This window comes from Sycon ciliatum, chromosome 3 (assembly GCF_964019385.1).
Source record: "Sycon ciliatum chromosome 3, ocSycCili1.1, whole genome shotgun sequence".
Taxonomy (NCBI): domain Eukaryota; kingdom Metazoa; phylum Porifera; class Calcarea; order Leucosolenida; family Sycettidae; genus Sycon; species Sycon ciliatum.
In genome coordinates this window covers 4300919-4321060 of record NC_088645.1, presented here as the reverse complement: position 1 = coordinate 4321060, position 20142 = coordinate 4300919, and the positions used below count along the sequence as shown (strand labels likewise).

At 51.4% G+C, this 20142-nt stretch overlaps 1 long non-coding RNA gene across 3 annotated transcripts in view; it reads left to right on the top strand.

The window, feature by feature from the left end:
- The window catches only part of LOC135811240 (uncharacterized), a 143902-nt gene extending 136825 nt beyond the window's left edge, over positions 1 to 7077 (top strand). For 2 of the 3 annotated variants that reach the window (XR_010552574.1, XR_010552573.1), the window contains exons 2-3: positions 1785 to 1881; positions 5017 to 7077. This is a non-coding gene — a long non-coding RNA (uncharacterized LOC135811240). The remainder of the gene's footprint in view (positions 1 to 1784; positions 1882 to 5016) is intronic. The other variant, XR_010552572.1, reaches the window with a different exon arrangement.
- Positions 7078 to 20142: the final 13065 nt, after the last annotated feature.

Here is a 20142-nt window from a genome sequence, read left to right as displayed (position 1 = left end):
AATGTTACACTGTAATCACATACCTGCATGAATGGAGTGCCCCTGGAACAAACATAGAGGGGGGGGGGGGGGGGGGGGGATGCTGGTCTTCGCAAACCGGAGCACTGAAATCAGTGTTGCAATAAAGGGAAAAAGTTATGGACTCCAAAGGGTTAAAAACACGGAAATGAATTGAAACAGAATATGCACTGCATCATACAAAACCTACTACTAGTATGCTACAGTTGCTGTGCTCACTGAAATCCGACCCAAAGTACAAAGCTGGCGGCCTGGACCAGTTCCAATCCCAGTTTACATCATTGCATCTGCATATGTACTGTATCTTTACATGCGTACGTCCAGCCACATTCGTGCCACTTCCAGGCAACCAAGGCCGGTGCAGGTGTACGTCCAGCCACATTCGTGCCACTTCCAGGCAACCAAGGCTGGTGCAGGTGTACGTCCAGCCACATTCGTGCCACTTCCAGGCAACCAAGGCCGGTGCAGGTGTACGTCCAGCCACATTCGTGCCACTTCCAGGCAACCAAGGCCGGTGCAGGTGTACGCCCAGCTGCATTCGTGCCACTTCCAGGCAACCAAGGCCGGTGCAGGTGTACGTCCAGCCACATTCGTGCCAATTCCAGGCAACCAAGGCCGGTGCAGGTGTACGTCCAGCCACATTCGTGCCACTTCCAGGCAACCAAGGCCGGTGCAGGTGTACGTCCAGCCGCATTCTTGCCACTTCCAGGCAACCAAGGCTGGTGCAGGTTGAGGGTGCCAGCCTAGCACTTTGGGTCAGATTTCAGTTTAGCGCAACTGTACATGTATGTAGCATACGAGTACACCCGAGGTCGTGGCTTACTAATAATATAGGGAGACAACACTGGACACTGTAACGCTAAATCACGTACGTATCGACCACCGGGCTGCATGCCCGCTACTAATACATGCTTGCACATGACATTGCTTGTCTGTGCCCCGCTCTCTCATGTAGACAGGCCGTCGTAATGATGGGTTGGATTTAGTACACCGTGCAATACACAACAAGTAAAATACGGTACCAATTTGTCAAGGCTATCGGCGCAAATGGAGGGGGAGGGGAGGGGTTCGGCCACCTGTTGGAAAAACCGAGTTTAGCAAACATTCGTGCTTCACCCAAAACAAATTGGTATGGCGATTACTACAAGAACAAGCTGAATACCAATAAACTGCCAACGATGGTTAAGGCGTGCGGTAGGTTGCGTAGATGGAAAAGCTGCAAAAGCAAACTCGCGCTGCAAAAGCAAACTCGCGCTGCAAAAGCAAACTCGCGCTGCAAAAGCAAACTCGCGCTGCAACAGTGATACAGCCTGTCACAATACAGTTTCTGTGCTCCCTACCGTGTGTCAAGCTCTGCCTTATAAGGGCATTGTGCAGCCTGCTTTCTAACATTGTTTGCCGTGAAGCAGTTTGTTAATGCAGGGGTGTAGTAAGGTATTTTTAGTGTGCTACGGTCAGTCATCTGAGATACAGTGTACTCCTGGGGAGGGGTTGCTGAGCCGAAACATTTGGAAATCGTACGCACTGCCGGGCTCCCGCGGGGGGCCCCACGCAAGCATTCGCAACCGCGATGCGCGTACGGCATGCCGTATAAGCCACCTATCCGCCTTGGGTGCAAGCTCACCCAAGGCCACCCTCGCAAGGCAAGAAACAAGTAAAGACATTCACCAGTTGTTTGTTGTGCCTGCCCGCCCCAGAAATTGTTTGAAATTGTCTCTTCTCCGCTCTCACCTATAGTCTTACACCCACCATTGGCTTTCTCGCAGGCACAAAGGGAGTCTATCCAGTAGATCGTGGCAGCCAGCGTGGCAGCAGCCCTCAGCGGCAACGCACTGGAGAACGTCACAGAGCACCAGGAAGACGGTATGTGTGCTGATGAATTCATGCACCATACGAACATGGGTTACCCCTCCTGCATTTCGCATGTCTCGTTGGAGACAGTCGATCGGATCAGACGAATCGAGTATATAGATCTGGCAATATTGCTCCCGCCCAAATCTATTTCTACCGGTGAGCCAGCCCCTAAGAGGTTCCGCATAGACGAGGAAGGGGCACTTTCCGTGACAAGCGAACCGAAAGGAAAAATTGAGAACTTTGCCATGTGGACCAAGTCATGGTCTATTTTTAGCCTGATCGTCATCCGCGATCAACCTCGCTGCACCGCTGCACTGATGCAGCATCGAATACGCATGGTACAGGCAGCCGGGAAGTACCGCTTCTCGGCAGTCGTGGACTATGACACGCGGGCACGCCAGGCCCTGTCAAAGGACCCAAGCCGATCCCTGGCGGAGCTCAACACGGAGCTTTTCGCGACGTGTTTCACGGGACAGGCCCTCCCCAATTGCAGCATTTGCAAGAAGGTGGAGCACTTGGCCGGAGCATACACCTCGGCCTTTCGCGGCAAGCAGGCGAAAGAGAGTGCAAGCACTAAATCAACCGAAATCTGCCGCCGCTACAATCACGGCGCCTGCAGCGGCCTATGTCGCTTTCGACATGGCTGCCTCTTCTGCTCAGGCTCGCACGCCGTGTCAGCCTGTCCAGCCAAGAAATAAGAGCGAACAACAATCAGCCCCGGCACCACTTTCTTGCATTCACCCACCCCCTAACACCCCTATGAACATTGCATTACACCCCAACACCTCTATCAATATTGATGCATTACACACTGAATTGCTGGCGCACCCCAATCCTGCATTTGTTCATTCTCTAATTAGCAATTTACGTGCCGGCTGTCGTCTCGGGTTCGCCGGACCCGGTGATGTGTCCGTACGCAGCCCGAACTTGTCTTCAGCGGCAGCACACCCTGACGTCGTCGACCAGTACCTGGCCAAGGAATGCAGTCGCGGCCACACCGCTGGCTCCTTCAACGCGCCGCCATTCGTCCATCTGCGCACCTCTGGCGTAGGTGTGGTCCCCAAGAAGTCGGGCGGCCACCGGCTCATCATGCACCTGTCCGCCCCCGATGGGAACAGCATCAATTCGTTCATTGACAAGCAGGCCTACCGTTTCTCTCTAATTACGATTGACACGATTCCAGAACACGTGAGCAGGACGGGCCCCGGAGCCCTCCTGTCAAAGGTGGACCTGAAGCACGCTTTCCGACTCTGCCCCGTGCATCCCGACGACTGGCCGCTCCTCGGCATGTTGTGGAAGGGCAACTACTATTTTGACACTGTCCTGCCATTTGGCCTACGCTCCGCTCCCAGTGTGTTTAACTGCCTGGCTACCGCCCTAGAATGGATCATCCGTAATAACTAAAGTATCCCTGCACTGGAGCACTATTTGAATGACTTCGTCTCAGTGTCTCCAGCAGCCAAGTCTGTCACGTCCTCGGCGGCCGCGACCCACAAAGCCACTATTCTGCAGGTCTTCGCGAAACTGGGCGTCCCAACAGCAGACAGCCCGGACAAAGTTGTTGGCCCCGCCACCTGCCTCACAGTGCTTGGCATTGATATTGATTCAGCGGCAGGGGAGCTGCGGCTCTCAGCCGAGAAGCTCCGTACATTGCGCCAACTCCTCGCATTCTGGGCCATCCGGTCATCAGCGTCCAAACACAAACTCCAGTCCCTCGTTGGCCACCTGGCGTTCGCCGCCAAGGTCGTCCCAGCCGGTCGTACGTTCACTCGCCGCCTCATCGACCTGTGTTCCTCAGTCACCAGCCCTGCCGCGGCTGTCCGGCTCACCAGCGAGGCTCTCGCCGACATCAAATGGTGGCAGGATTTCCTCCCACTATGGAACGGAAAGGCTCTCCTACGCGACCCCGTATGGTCAAAGTCCCCGGGGCTGGAACTGTTCACCGACGCGTCTGGCAGCGGTTTCGGCGGCTTTTACCAGGGTCGTTGTTTCGCGGGCACATGGTCAGCGGCGCAGCAGGCCCCACCGTACACGTCCATAATGTGGAGAGAGATGTGGCCCATCGCCTTTGCCTGCCAACTCTGGGGCCCCCACTGGGCACAGAAGAAGATCCTCTTCCACTGCGATAATTCAGCAGTGTGCACTGTCTGGGAGTCCGGCACATGCCGACACGCCGGGGTCATGGCACTGATACGCAGCACCATGCAACTCGCCGCTCGCCACAACTTCTGCCTGCTCATCCGTCACCTCGACGGCGTCGACAACAGCATCGCCGTTCCAGCGCTTCCTCCGTCTGGTTCCCGAAGCGGAGACTGCCCCATCATCACTCGCAAGTGCCAATCCGACAACAGATAGTCGCATCCGTCTGCAGTTGGCCAGGCACTCCAGCCGCCAATTCAGGCTCCCGGCAATCCCAGCCACCACTACGCAGGCTCGCCGTACGTCCGTAGTCCCCCCAGCCCAGCATCTCGCATCTCTGCTCTTTTCTTGTTGTTTTGTTTCCCCTACTCTACTAACCCACCTACAATTTCCGCTGTCAATGATTATCCATGCCTTCGCCGGGGCGAACCCTTCATGGTCTATCTTACCACTCTGTGTGCTTACTGGGCTTATCCGGCCCCTTAGAAACCCTTTTTCTTTTTTGGGAGGAATGGGGGAAGAATGGGGGCATGCGCCGAACCGGCAACCGCTGTACTCGGGGGCGCTCCATATGTACGCTACACGCGTGGCCTGCATGTCAGAAACAAAATAAGGGCCAGGCACCGTGTTGCCATGCTACCGAGGCAAATTGTAGAGGGTGTTAAGCCTACCTAGCAGGTTGTATGTTTGCCCGTATACTAGGGGCACGGCTCCGCGAGCCTGACCTGCTCACTGTCTTGTGCTCTGCGTGTACTGTATAGCAGGAAATTTTCGGACGGAAATATTTTCGGACAAAGCCAAATTTCGACCTTTCGTACGGATTTTATTTTCGTACAGTGCTGCATGCTAAATACATGTGTTCGCAAGGAGCATGCATGTATAGTGTACATAATTTCACATGAACAAATTTTAGTACGGAATTAATTTTAGTACAAAAGAGGCCGTGTACGAAATCGTACGAAAATAAATTCTGTCCGAAAATTTCCTGCTATACAGTATATCCAGGCTCGCAAGCCGCGCGCATAACATCCCGCCGGATGTCCACCTCCCGCCGGAGGATCGCCTACAGACACCACCGCCGCAAGCAACGGCTCCGCGAGCCAACCCTTCGCCGCCCGCTGTCTATTGTTCTGTGTGTCTATCCAGGGTCGCTAGCCCCACTCGCATTACATCCCGCCGAACATATAACTCCCGCCGGAGAATCACTTACAGACACTGCCGCTGCAAGCTACGGCTCCACCGAACCAAGGCTTCGCCATCTGCTGTCTGTTGTTCTGTGTGTCTGTCCAGGGTCGCCATCCCCGCTTGCATAACATCCCGCCGGATGTCCACCTCCCGCCGGAGGATCGCTTACCGCCGCAAGCCACGGCTACGCAAGCCAACGCTTACGTGCCACCCCAATGCGTCCACCCGCAAGGCTAAGTACCCATGGATTAGGCCAATAGCAGAGGTTCCCACCCCACGGGGCTGGGGGAGGGGGGCTCTCGGGTCGTATTTGCATTAGCCCCACAGAATGAGGGCGAACCTCGGCCAAACCAGTACAGGAACGCCACGCCAAGGTCAGGGGGGAGATCTCCCATTAGCGTAACCCGCGGGTTCCCTGCTTATAATCCGCAGCCACGCCGCCGGGCCAGTGTGTTCCGGGAAGCGGGCCGCTGTTCGGCGACCCGGCGCAGCACGCATACACGGCAGCTCGGCTTGGCCGCCGTACCATCCTGCCTGTTTAGGAAACATGCGCGTATGCGGATGTATGCGTGTATGCGTTTGTGTTGCATGCGCTTGTGCCTGTGTCCTCCTAGGCTTGCTAGCCGCCGCTCTCTCAGCGCGAGCAGAGCACCTGATTGCCAACTCGGTAGCCACTGGCACACAGTGCACGTACGCGCCAGGCTGGCATGCATTCCTGGAGTTCTGGGTCGCATGCGCCGCGACGCACATCACCCAGATCAGAACGACGTCCTTCTGCTCGCAGCCGCAATGTCTCACTCAATCAGCGTCAGCACTCTGAGAGTCTACCTGGCCGCAATCAATTACCACCTCATCCGCATGGGAGGCCCAGTCGGGGTTACATCCTCAAGCCGCATCACAGCCCTGCTCAAGGGCTTAGAGAGGGGGAGAGAGAGCGTCGCTTCCCAGGCATCCGTCAACACGCCCTCAGCGCCAAGTGATCACCGTCCACCAGCTGAATGCTCTCCGGCAGTTCATGGATCGGTCCTTGTACTCCCCGGCAGACAGACTAATGCTATGGGCTGCTCTTACGACAGCCTTCCACGGCCTGCTGCGTGTGAGTGAGTACACATCGCTGTCACCACACAGTCCCGGCGGCCTCAAGACGCTGAGGTGCAAACACCTCCGGTTAGCCCAGCAGGAGGCCTCTCTGCAGCTCCAGAGGACGAAGACGTCTCCATTAAAAAGGGCGGGGAGGTAGTGCTGCATCGCTATGCTGACCTCGCTCTATGTCCCGTCCGAGCCCTGCAGGCTTACGTTCGGTCCAGCAAATGGAGCGATGACAAGCAACCCCTATCCAAGTTTCAGGATGGTCGCCATCTCACGCCAAACGACATCAATGCTGTCCTACACAAAGTGCTGGGTCCAAGCATCAGCAGCCATTCCTTACGCGCCGGGGGAGCTACACACATGGCGGATCGAGGCGCACCAGAGTATGCCCTGATGGCTGCAGGCCGCTGGTACAGCAGGGCATATCGCACGTACATTCTCAGGCATGCCACAGCACTAATAGAGCCTGCGTGTCGCAAGCAATTCGGTACCTTTATTGGAGGCATGGGTGCTGCCGATGGGCGCTGAATAGTGCACGCACATCGGCACCATTGAACTATTCATGTTTACTAAGATTTAGTGTTCCGCTGCCATAGCAACCTAGTAGTACACATAGCTGTTCTGACAGCGCAGGACCCCGCGTGTCGCTTCTGCTGTCCTTGCCTCTCTGATGTTTGATATGTGTACATCATTTATAATCATAACCTCATACTGAGTACATGTACCTCATACTTGATTACCGATCACAGCCTCATGATTATTCATGCTGGAATAAACGTTTGCGACACCCCACAGGCTCGTCTCTGTTGTGTGGCATGATGGATGCATGTCACTTGTCACTTGTCACTTGCAACTGAGTACCTAGAGGCTAGACCTACAACTACGTACCTACAAGTAGTAGTGTACAGTGGTCATGTACATGTGAATTCTGTACTAACTCTTACAGTTCTAGTCCATGTCAGCTCACAGCCTCACAGGCACAGCGTCCCAGGGACTTCCCCTATCTAGCCCTGCCACATTTGTATGTGTCTAGCTCCTCCACTTTACACGTACAATGTCTACACGTCATGCAGTCTGTCATCACGTGATCACTACAATCAATCATGCAGCACCTGCTTGATCCATTATAGATCACCGGTGTGAGTCACGGCTAGCGCTGCAATCTGGAGACAGAGCCTCGGAGGTAGCCCTTTCCCAAAGGTGCTCGAACTTTTTTCGCCCTTTTGGCCCTTTTTGGAAAAGCCCGTTTCTTTCGCCCTTTCTTGCGTTTTTAGTGAATATAGCCCTTTTTGAGCTTTTTTAGCTGAAAAAGTGGTAAAATCTGTTTGCTCATGCATGCGATCACAGTTTCCGAGTCCTCGATGCCGATGGGCCTTCGCACGTCGCTTTTTTGGGGGGGGGGGGGGCGGGGGGGAGGGCAACAAGTAATAGTTAGTTGGTGAAGCTTGTACCCGGTGTACACAATGCTGTAAAAAGTGGGTTTTTTGAACTTTACTTCCTGTTTTGCCTTTCGTCGACCCATAAATAAAAGATTGCGTGTTCATTTCTCAGCTTGGGTTCATATCTGAACATGTATCATGGCTATGGTTCACTGAAAAAAGAGCACTTTTTGCCTGTTTTCATTGAAAAAAGAGCACTTTTTCAGCATAATATTTTGAGGGACGCGAAAAGCACCATTTGCGAAAAAGAGCACCATAGCCATGATACACGTTCAGATATGAAACCAAGCTGAGAAATGAATACGCACTCTTCCATTTATGGGTCCACGAAAGGCAAAACACACTTTTTACAGCATTGTGTACACCGGGTACAAGCTTCACCAAGTTAGTGGTTGCCCCCCAAAAAAGCGGCGTGCCAAGGCCCATCGAGCACTCGGAAGCTGTGAATGTGATCGCATGCATAGGCAAACAGATTTTAGCACTTTTTCAGCTAAAAAAGCTCCAAAAGGGCGATATTCACCAAAAACGCAATAAAGGGCGAAAGAAACGGGCTTTTCCAAAAAGGGCCAAAAAGAGTGAAATAAAGGGCGAGCACCTCTGTGCTTGTTTATTTTTTATTTTTTTACTATTATTCACAAACCCAACTCGTAAAATAAATAATTATGTGGACAAAAACAAACAGCTACTGAGCAGGGGCTGCACTGGGCAGCAGTGATGGTGAGGTACCAGGGGCTCCACCGACCAAAGGTCTCGACTTCAATGCCACAAGCACGCACCAGGAAAAAGAAACAGAAATGTAAAGCAAAGCTAGATCTAGCAATGGGGAATTAGAATGGGTAAAAGTACCAGTAGGTGTTTAGAAAAATAAAAACAATATGAAAAGAGATTGTAAATTGTCAGTGTTTGGACTGATGTACCATGTACATGTCAAATCCATTAACCAAAACTCATGAACTTTTTCAATAGATCTGATACGAAACTCGCACAAAGAAGTGTAAAGAAAACAAACTAAAAAACAGAAAAATAATAAGGCACCCATTTTCATAATCCAGGGGATGGCCCACGCCTGGTAAAAGAATAAACAGAGAAAAGAAAAGAATCATAACAAGTATTTTTTCCATGTATGCAAAACACAGCTGAGCACTCTGAGCAAGGTACGCGGATTAGCGGGTCCGGCAAGCGACGAACTCGAAAAATTACAGGGAATCCGTTGCCCAGTACCAGTTGCTGTCTCTCAGGTGTTGGTAGACCTTTGTCTTGAATGACTGAAAACGTGTTTTGTGTGGGCGCTGCGACAGCAGCCTGTCAGGAAGGGAGTTCCATGCGCCAATACAGCAGTACGGGAACGACAGCTTCACGACGGATGGAGCTGAGACAGGGAGCGTGTCTGACAGTTGATAGGCGTGGCTAGTGGCAATATTGTGCTGGTTCCTGGTTCTGGAGTTGGCTGCAAAAACGCGATGCGGTGGCAATACAGTAAGTAGCTGAGGAGGACCAGTAATGAAATGCAATTTGTAGATGCACGAGAGAGCAGCAACAGTCCTGCGGACAGCCAGACTGGGGAGAATTGCACCAGGGCCAATGATGCGCAGTGCGCGGCGTTGAACATTATCCAGACGTTGGATTGTTGCCAAGCCACATGCCTACGACGACGCTGTGCGCCTCTTTGCTGATATTTGTTTAATTTTTTACTATTATTCACAAACCCAACTCGTAAAATAAAATAATTATGTGGACAAAAACAAACAGCTACTGAGCAGGGGCTGCACTGGGCAGCAGTGATGGTGAGGTACCAGGGGCTCCACCGACCAAAGGTCTCGGCTTCAATGCCACAAGCACGCACCAGGCAAACGAAACAGAAATGTAAAGCGAAGCTAGATCTAGTTATGGGGAAGTAGAATGGGTAAAAGTACCGATTGGTGTTTAGAAAAATAAAAACAAGATGAAATGGGATTGTAAATTGTCAGTGTTTGGACTGATGCACCATGTACATGTCAAATCCGGTAACCAAAACTTATGAACTTTTTCAATAGATCTGATACGATACTCGCACAAAGAAGTGTAAAGAAAACAAGCTAAAAAACAGAAAAATAATAAGGCACCCATTTTGATAGTCCATGGGATGGCCCACGGCTGGTAAAAGAATAAACAGAGAAAAGAGAAGAATCATAACAAGTTTTTGTCATGTATGCAAAACACAGCTGAGCACTCTGAGCAAGGCCAGGTACTCGGATTAGCGGGTCTGGCAAGTGACGAGCTCGAAAAATTACAGGGAATCTGTTGCCCAGTACCAGTTGCTGTCTCTCAGGTGTCGGTAGACCTTTGTCTTGAAATGACTGAAAACGTGTTTTGTGTGGGCGCTGCGACAGCAGCCTGTCAGGAAGGGAGTCCCATGCACCGATACAGCAGTACGGGAACGACCGCTTCACGACGGATGGAGCTGAGACAGGGAGCGTGTCTGACAGTTGATAGGCGTGGCTAGTGGCATTATTGTGCTCGTTCCTGGTTCTGGGGTTGGCTGGAGAAACGCGATGCGGTGGCAATACAGCAAGTAGCTGAGGAGGACCAGTGACGAAATGCAATTTGTAGATGCACGAGAGAGCAGCAACAGTCCGGCGGGCAACCAGACTGGGGAGAATTGCACCAGGGCCAATGATGCGCAGTGCGCGGCGTTGAACATTATCCAGACGTTGGATGTGGCTGGCTGGCGCGCCCATCCACACAAGCGGGCATACTCCATCAGGGGCCTCACGAATGCCTTGTGGACGGTCGTTCGGCCAGCTGGCGTTAGAATGTGGGCCGCTCGTCGGAGAAAGCCTAGGTGCTGCTGGGCGCGGATGGTCACGGTCCTCAGGTGACTAGCGAAGGACAATTTGGAGTCAAATCGAACACCATGCAATGATATGCTGGTTTCCTCCGGTACAGGGGTACCACCAAACAGGATTTGGGGTAGGTCTAGATCAGTGCGTCGGAGGGTAGCAGTCATAGCCTGTGACTTGGTGCGCTCGAAAGACACTTTCCACCGGCAACCCCACTCATGCAGGCGGTTTGTAGATACCTGCAATGTGTGTGCAGCGTCCCGAGGGCACTGAGCTGAGGATACTAGACTGTATTGTGTCGTCTCGTCTGCGTAGGCCTCAAGCTTAGCATTGCCATCAAGAACATCGGCAGCGTCATTCACGTATATTAAAAGCAGCATAGGGCCCAAGATACTGCCCTGGGGCACCCCTGCAGAGATTGGGTAGAGAGAAGAAATCTGCCCGCCGACTAAGCACTGGTGGAGTGAACGGCCGTCAAGATAAGACTATAGCCAGCTATGGAGAGTGCCAGTAATGCCGAGCTGCCGGACCTTGTAGAGGAGGCCCACGTGGGAGACCCGGTCAAAGGCCCCGGCTATGTCGACTGCGAGAATTCGTGCCACGCCACCTTGGCCAACGATGTCCACCCAGGCTCTATGAAGCGCCTGTAGTGCGTCTGCCGTGCCGAGACCTCTACGGAACCCAAACTGGTGGGGAGCGAGGAGCTGCTGGCGCTCAAGATGGTTCATCAGTTGGTGATTGACAATAGTTTCCATTACTTTGGACACTATGCATAATAACGAGACTGGGCGGTAGTTCTTCAGAACAGAGCGCGAGGACCGTTTGTGGATCGGCACCACGTTCGCTGTCTTCCAAGATTCTGGTTGAACTCCGCACCTGAAACAGAGGGTGAATAGCTGGGACAAAGGCTTCGCAAGTTCTTTGGCACACTCCTTCAGGACCCGGGCTGAAATGCCGTCAGGACCAGTCGCCTTTGATTATGTCGAGTCGCGCTAGCAGACGGTAGACAGTGGCGGGGCGGAAATGAACGGCTGCGAGTGCCGGTGCTCCGGTTGCAACAAGGTCAGGTAAGTCGTCAGAAGTAAGAGAAGAAGGTGGCAAAGGCCTCCGATTTCTCATGGCTTGTTGCCAACTCCCGTCCGCCCGCATCAACAATGAGGGGAATGTCCGTGTTACGTCCGTCCCCACTAGCATACTTTAACTTGGTCCACCATTCTTTGTCCTTGAGTGAGCCCGTGCAGGCTGTGACGGATACTGGCCTCTTTAGCTTCCTGGGATCGCCTTAGGATGTTGACGGCTGTGGTAACGGAGCGGAGGAAAGCTTGTTTGAGTGAAAGATCGTTCGGGTGTTTTCTCCAGGAACCCCAAAGTTTGTCCTTTTCCCTCATAGCAGCTGTACATTGCGGTGTCCACCATTTTGGATCACTCGGCCTCGCGGCAAGTATATACTGGCATCCAAGTAACATCTGACGGCAACAGCTACCTGGGTTCCGCTATTGGCACGCCCGACTACATCCACGGGTACATCCAGGAGAAGGCCAATGAATGGTGCAAGCAGATTGAGACACTCTCATCCTTCGCTCGTTACCAGCCCTAGGCAGCGTACACTACTTTTTGTTCGTGCTCTCTCATGCCGCTGGACATTCTTGTGTCGTGTTCTGCCGGATGCGTCCAGTGGTCTTGATCAGTTGGAACACGCCATTGGTATCAAGCTGCTGCCAGCCCTGAGTGGAGAAGAAGTCAGTCTGGAGCTGCGACGGCTGTTTGCCTTCCCTTGCCGGGATGGTGGTCTGCGCATCGTCAATCCAACATCTCTGACAACCCAATACGCCTCATCCCGCGCGATCACAGCGGCGCTCACCACCAACATCCTCGACCAAGACTTCAGTGTGACGGAAGCTCTTGCCAGCGTTGCCTCAGCCAAAGGGTCAAAGCGTGTAGATCACCGCCAGAAAGCGAAGGCTGACATCCGTGGCTTCGCTGCCGACGCATAGCCCACTTTGCAGCACACGATTCAGTTGGCAAGTGAGCCTGGCGCCTCCAGCTGGCTCGCTTGTCGTCCGCTATCCCGTCATGGATTTGTGCTATCCAAAAGCGAGTTCCGCGATGGTTTGGCACTGCGCTATGGCTGGCGGCCTTCTCGCTTACCGTCAACCTGTGTCTGTGGAGCCAGTTTCACAGTAGCCCATGATCTGACATGCAGCACCGGAGGTTTCCCGTCACTTAGACACAATGAGGTGCGGGACATCACTGCCTCGCTATTGAAACGTGTCGCCAATAGTGTCGCCATCGAGCCACACTTGCAATCGCTCTCTGGTGAGCAGCTCCGCTACAAGACTGCCTCCACAGAAGACCAGGTTCGACTTGATGTTGCGGCAAGTGGTGTTTGGGGAGGTCGATTTGAGAGAGTCTTTCTCGATATTCGGGTTTTCAACCCCTTTGCTCCCTCAAATCGATCCTCTTCCATCACCGCTTGCTACCAGCGTCATGAACATGAAAAACGGAGTCGATACGAACAGCGCGTCAAGGAGGTCGAGCGCGGAACCTTCATCCCCGTGGTTTTCGCAGCAACCGGTGGTACTGGTCGAGCTGCTGCCGCTCTCCTCAAGAGAATAGCTGCAATGGTCTCCGACAAATCTGGTGAGCCGCATACTCTGCACAGCAATGATGGAATCGGATCCGCTGCAGGTTGAGCTTTGCCCTTCTTCGTGCCGGCGTGGCTTGCCTGCGTGGTGCACGATGGCTGTATTCGCACCCGGAGGTGGCTGAGTCATCCGCTCGACTCGCTGTCTCGGAAGCTGCCATACAGCACTAGATACTTGCTTATGCCTCGTCATCATTGCTTTTCTGGTATGATCCATGATTTTATTGTACCATTGTGATCCTTCTGCCCGTACAAGAGTCTGGCCAGATAAATATTAAAAAAAGGAAAGGGCTAACGAGTGGGCGTTCTCTCACAGACTCCCACAGACCCAAGTCAATTTTTGATTGTTTTTAGGTTTAGGGCGTGCTACGAGGTCGTACCTTTGATACAACATCCAGTGCTGGGACCTCTACAGCAAGCCATTTCCACAGCGCTGCAAACCAAATCCAGGATACCCTCAAAAATCGGCAAAGACTACCACTCACGTTCCACTACTGCCTAGTACTGAATCCTACCTGACTTCTTGATACGACTCAAACTTGCCAAAGTCACTAAATCAACGTCCAAAAACACAATTTTCAGAGAATTTGCAGCTATTGATGCTCTTTCAACTCACGTAGCACTCAATAAGAATTTACAAATTTGATTTTCAGCGAATGTTTGGGTAGTCTGCCCCTTAAGACCAAAACCTGATTGCTAATCTTTTGAAACGGACTATAGTCGAAGCTAGTTGCTGTTTGGAGCAGAAACGCTGAAACTGACTATTTCCTGCATGTACCCATGTACTCAGGCATGCAGTCTCACTCGTATTTTAGCTCTTTTCTGGAATGGATGCTGCTCTGCGACCCTTGGTGAACATTTCCTGCGCTCGTGGAGCAGCTGAAAAGGACCACTGGTATGTCTAGTTCCTGGTTTGAAAGTGGAGAGTCGACTTGTGTGCCTTGAAAAAGGAGTAGAGAGCGATAAAGGTACGTCTGTAGCTTATTTTTGAGTGCTCCTCGTACATTTTTGATCGTGATAGAAAATTCTCAGACCAAAGTCAGCGCGAAGATGGCCGTACAGTTTTCTTGTGGATTTTTTAGTTGTTTCATCTCTTATCTATGTCAGTATCGTGATAGTGAAGTGGAGATGGTGATTTTCTTCCTCTAGGCTTCGTTCGGCCGACTTTGCTTCGTCCTCGTTGAAAAGTGATTCTAAAAAAAGGTCGATTCGGAAAATTATGTTGATTTTCAATGTACGTGTTGACACGCGATTGCTGGCTATGATTCTCTCTCTCTCTCGCTCTCTCTCTCTCTCTCTCTCTCTCTCTCTCCCTTATTGCGTCTAGTTCAGTTGTGATAGTAGATCTTTAAACTGACCAATAGAAGAACAAGTTTTCAGACCATATCGTAATGATAACCAATGAGAGTAGCCGGAAAACAAAGGGGACTTTAGATACTGGGCTGACTTAACAAGAGGGAGGATGAGCGCGTTACGGGTTGAGCTTGTCGAAAACCAATTGTACTTCATCATGTGTGAAGGGGTTTTATGAAGAAATATTTTATGAACCAGTGTACAGAGATGGTGCTTATGACGAACGGAGAGAGGAGAAGTGTGTGCAAGTCGATAAAGGGCATTCGAAGGAAAACATCGATCCTTGTTGTAAAGAATTTTAAGTATAAATCTATGGTGGACTTCTAATTGGTTCAGAGTTGTGTCAGAAAGGCCACACCAAGCGGTATCGCAATAGTCGAATATAGGGAGAATATAGCACTGATAAAATAATAGTTTACACTGGATGGGCAAATGAGTGCAATGTGGTTGTAGTACCCCTAATGCTGAACTGGTTCGCTTGCATACACAGTTGACATGTGCAGCCCAAGAGAGTTTGCAGTCAAACATCACACCTAGATGTTTGTGCTGAGTAACAACACGGATAGGCATAGTCGAGTCAGGGAAGTACAATTGTTGATCAGGAGGGGATGAAGAAATATACATGGCTTCTGTCTTGTCTAAGTTGGGCTGGAGTTTCCACGTTTGCATCCACATGACAGTGCTGTTGATGCGATGCTGCATGGTAAGGAGTAATTGTGCAGGGGAGGAATCAGAACAGATAAGGCCAGTGTCATCCGCATACAAACTAACATCGGGGACAACTGAAGGTAGGTCATTAACGTAAAGCAAGAATAACAAAGGACCCAGAATGGAACCTTGGGGCACTCCAGACGTTACAGGGAGGGGATCAGACAAGAAATAGAACAAGCGAACAGCCTGAGAACGAGCAGACGGATACGAGGATATCCAACGCAAGGCGGCATCCTCCACCCGGAAGGTGACCTCCAACTTGGCAAGTAAGCCACGATGCCAAACGGTGTCGAATGCCTTAGCCAAGTCGAAAAACACCATTCCCACGTGCTCCCCACAGTTCCTCTTTGTCGCTATGTCTTGGACAAGTCGAGTCACCTGGTATTGAGTTGAGTCACCACGGCAGAATCCCGACTGAGCTGGTGAGAGTGCCGGAGCGATGTGCAGGTAGAGGGAATCGAATACAAACGCTCACAAAGTTTGGAAACTGTGCGCAGCAGAGAGATGGGGCGGTAGTTTGTCGGGCAAGCACGGGAGCCTTTATTCTGTACCAGTTCGAAATGACATATTAAAAATAATGGCGAGAGGATAGGCTATTGATGGTGCAAGAGACTGCAGCACTTCATTCGGGATCCTATCTGAGCCGGGAGACTTTCCACATTTCAGGCGCTTCAGATATTTCCGAACTTGAAACGTAGTGACAGTGATTGTACGGAACGGAACAGATATGGAAGGCGACTGGGACAAAGGGGGAATGCGCCACGAAGGATCATCAGGTAGCCCAAATGAGGTGAACTGAGTGTTCAGAACATCAGCTATGCTCTTGGGGGACGTGGCGACCGTACCGTCGGATGCTATCATCGTTTGGGGCATGACACGGCCGGAAGTGTGCCGCTGTGCTCGCACAAACTGAAAGAGTGTAGGTCGATTCGGTGACGTTAGTGATGCTTGGATGGAGCGTATATATTGACGATGTGCTTGCCGAGACAGGTGCTTTACAGCATTCCTTTGTCGGTTATAAGCTGCATGATTTACTGCTGTGGGATATTTTTTGTACACACTATATAGATCACGCTTGCGTTTTACAGCAGACCTGAGCTCAGCAGTAACCCATGGTGGAGATTGCATGCGGGGTCGTGGGGATGTCACAGTGTGGGTGGCTCCGAATGAGGTGAGGTGACGACGGAAGGCGGACTGGAGCTCACAATCAAAGTGATGAAGTGCGTCATTAACATCAGTGTACGAGTTCAGAGAGGACCAGTTGTAGCCAGCTAAATCAGCGTTGATTAATTGCCAAAGGTGCGAAGGTACTTGTTTGAAGCGATACAGGGAAGAGGGAGGACCAGTGGAAGAGTTGGGGAAGTAGTTCGAAATAGGGGCGTAACATAAAGTGCAAACAATCTGTATATGGTCAGACATACCCAAGGGAGGTGCTTGATCAATTGAGCGCACGAGGCGTGGTCGGTTGGTGATCACCAAGTCCAGACACGAAACAGAGCCATTAGGCGAGGAATGAGTGGGGAAGTCTACCATCTGGTGGAGCCCAAGAGCAGCAAATACTGTGCTAAGGAGATCATCAGCCTTCGAGGTAGAATCGGTGGGACACCAGCTTGAGTTGTGGGCGTTGAAATCGCCAGTCACTAACAGATCATAAGAATCTAAACAGACTGACTGTAATGCCTCAACAAACATGTCACAAAAGTACGACAATTGCATTGTGCTCTGTGATGGTGGTCGATACATGCAGCATAGTAAGATGGGATTCTGAGATTGAGTAGAGGGGGAGCCAAGTTCAAGACACACAGACTCGCAGCCAGGGCGTTGAAGGTCGGCACGAGGGGAGACGTACGGAAAGGAGTCCGAACCGACAAGTACGGCAACACCCCCATACCCACGGCTACAATGTGCTGACCGATTGTCTTCCGGAGGTCGATCTCTGCGGATGCAGATATAGCCTGACAGTGAGAGCGGGTTCGAGGGACAGAGCCACGTCTCTGTTAGGCAGATTAGGGCGCGCTCACACTGCGACCATGAGCACGCGTCCATGCGTCAGCAAAACGCAGAAACGTGGCAGTCGTGCTCACACTAGGCCTCGTACACGCGTAGACGTGAAGTTGTCACACAAACTTTACGAATTGCAGTTCGTATCCAAAAGAGTTTGTGCGTTTCCTAATGAAGTTGTGGCCCGTTTTGGATGGAATTTTTCGCATGTTGCATGTTGGAGGAAGTGCCTCGTGGCTCGTATTCTTGAAGTCGACGAAAATAATTCATACAATCAGGTAGGTTTGGACTCTTGAGGGACTGCCGCTAACATCCAAGCGCTTTCGCTTTCCTGACCTCGTGGTCAGAGCAAGTGCAAGTGCAGTGGAAATTCCGGTAGTGGTTTCTTTCGTCTGTTGCCGAGATGAGAACTGTATTTTCCGATGATATGTAACCGTGTGAAATGTCTTGAGGTATGGCATTCCATCATCGCAGAAAAGTAGAGAAAGATGATTTCCCAAACCGAAAAGCCAGACCAAGCTGCCATCGTATTGAACGAGTACACTGTAGAAATTGGTCACTGACCCGATCACAACGAAGCAACTACAAAAACAAAAACAAAATTGACATCGTCCACTGAAAAAGGGCAAAGAATGCATATATGGCGGTGCGTGCGTGCAGGACCACAACTACAAAAATTAAAATGTGCAAATGTCGAGGATGACATCGACAACCGCCGAGTTTCATGAATCAACACACCGGAATTTGAGAAATTGAACATACTTCAGGCCAGGTTGTACACAAATACGCTTCACGTCTACGATCATGTTGCCGCCAAGTCGTGGCACCCCCCTCCGGAGGTCGCGGTCACGATTTGAAACGTGGCCGCGACGTTTTGGTCGAGTTCATGCCGTTGCCATGCAACTTGGCCGCATGGCCGCATGGACGCTGGTTTTGGTCGCAGTGTGAGCGCACCCTTATGTCAGGCTTAGCACATTCGGCAATAACGCAGAGCTCAGACAACTTGTTGACAACAGAGCGACAATTCAGAGATACTAGGGTTAAATCACGCTGGGATTTAGGGAAAAATGGGAACGCTGATGGATTTAGCGCTGGACATGCAATGTGGGCGGGTCGGCCAGAGGAGGGCTGAGCGGGGTAGAGCGGGTGGGCTAGTTTCGATCGTGGGGTGAATACAGGGGCGTTGGGATTTAGTCGTTGTTGCTGCATCGTTGTGTATGTTGGTTTGTTAGCATGACAGTTCAGGATTGATCATCACTGCCTCGCCGCGAAGTAGAAGACGACTTGTTACCTTGGGCATCAGCAAAGCGCCACTTTCGCACTGTGTGCTGGATGGTAGCCGGCCAGAATTTGGAGTCGAGAACTTTGTCCTCGTCCGATGCTGCCACGGTTACGCGAGCATGGCAAGTACCCAGGTACGTGTTTTCTGAAATCGAACAGTTCAGTACGTCAACTTGGCGGGCCTTGCACCACGCTGTTATTGACTCTGCCCTGCAACCCGGACTGACATTTCCAACGTACAGAACAAGCTTCTTTGTACGTTCAGACCCTGTTAAGGCCCTCTTCAGACTAGGTACAAAACAGCCTAGAAGTCACATTTACATAGAAGTTTCCAAGACAACAACAAGAATCTGGCGGGAAGCCTAAAAAGCTGCCGAGTCCTTTCAGGCAGGGTGCCAACCCTTGTACAAGGCAACTTTCCTGCATTTATCGTACTTTCACCAAGCAGTTGTACGAACTTTGTACCCGGGTACAACTGTCCGCTGCTTTCACAGATCCAAGGCCCCTTGCGCAATTTCGTAGGGTCAAAGGTTGCCTGTATATTGCATGTAAAATGTGTAGTCTGAATGCAGGCATGGAAAAATGTTGCCTTTTAGGTTTTATGTGATTTTGTATTGGATTTTCTATGTACGTAGTCTGATGAGGGCCACAACCACACTAGGTACAAAATCACGTACAAACGGCATTACAGTAGAAATCGTCATGCCGACGGGTGCGAAATGCAAAATGCGCTTTGTAGGTTTTCAGCAACTGGCGCTCCCCTGTAGAAAGCCACGTTTGTCGTTTTCGTCGTTTTCGCGCTCCTTCTGCTGTCTACAACTTTGCTTTTGTACCGGGTCATCGTACATAGCATCAGCATCAGCATGTTTTTGAATTTCCCGGTCTTTTCCAGCGCATGGCACACGCTTTGGTACGACAACGTTACGTGCTGGTCGCGTGAAAACGTCATCTATGCAGATCGAAAAGTGTAGTGTGGTTAAGTACCGACTTGTACTGAGATATGCATGAAAATTTGCACTGTGATTTTTACGTAGTGTGGTTGCGGCCTAAGCTGCCCTGGGCTGTGGTTTCACGTAGCGTGACGTAGCCCTACGGCGTGTGACTTCCAACTACTCTGCACCTGCAGCACTCGACCCTGGGTTGGATTGCTCAGGTGGGTGTGGTCTGGTGCCATGCATTGACAAAACAGGCTGCGACAAATGGCTGGAGGTGGTGTGAGCAGGGGTCATATGGTGAGTACTAGAACCCGTACTACCTTGTGTGTACTGCATAGGACCAGAGGAAATATGGGTGCGTGCACGTGGGGGATTCAAGTCTCCTACGGCGGTGCTGTACAACTTCCCGCCAGACATTGCCAAATTTTGCTGTGCTTCCTGTACGAGAGGGTGTACACAGATTTCCGGTTGTTGGAGCCCCTGAACTTCCCGCCTGAGTTGTTGCACTTCTAATTCCAGACTCAGGATTTTGTCGGCTCTATCCTGTCTCAAGGAGACAATTTCCTGTGACATGCAGCTAATTGAGTCAGTAAGGCTTACAATTGCAAATTGGAGCTCCGATGTGGGTAGCGAACTCTGCGCCAACACGCCCACTCCACGCTTCCTCAGCTCGC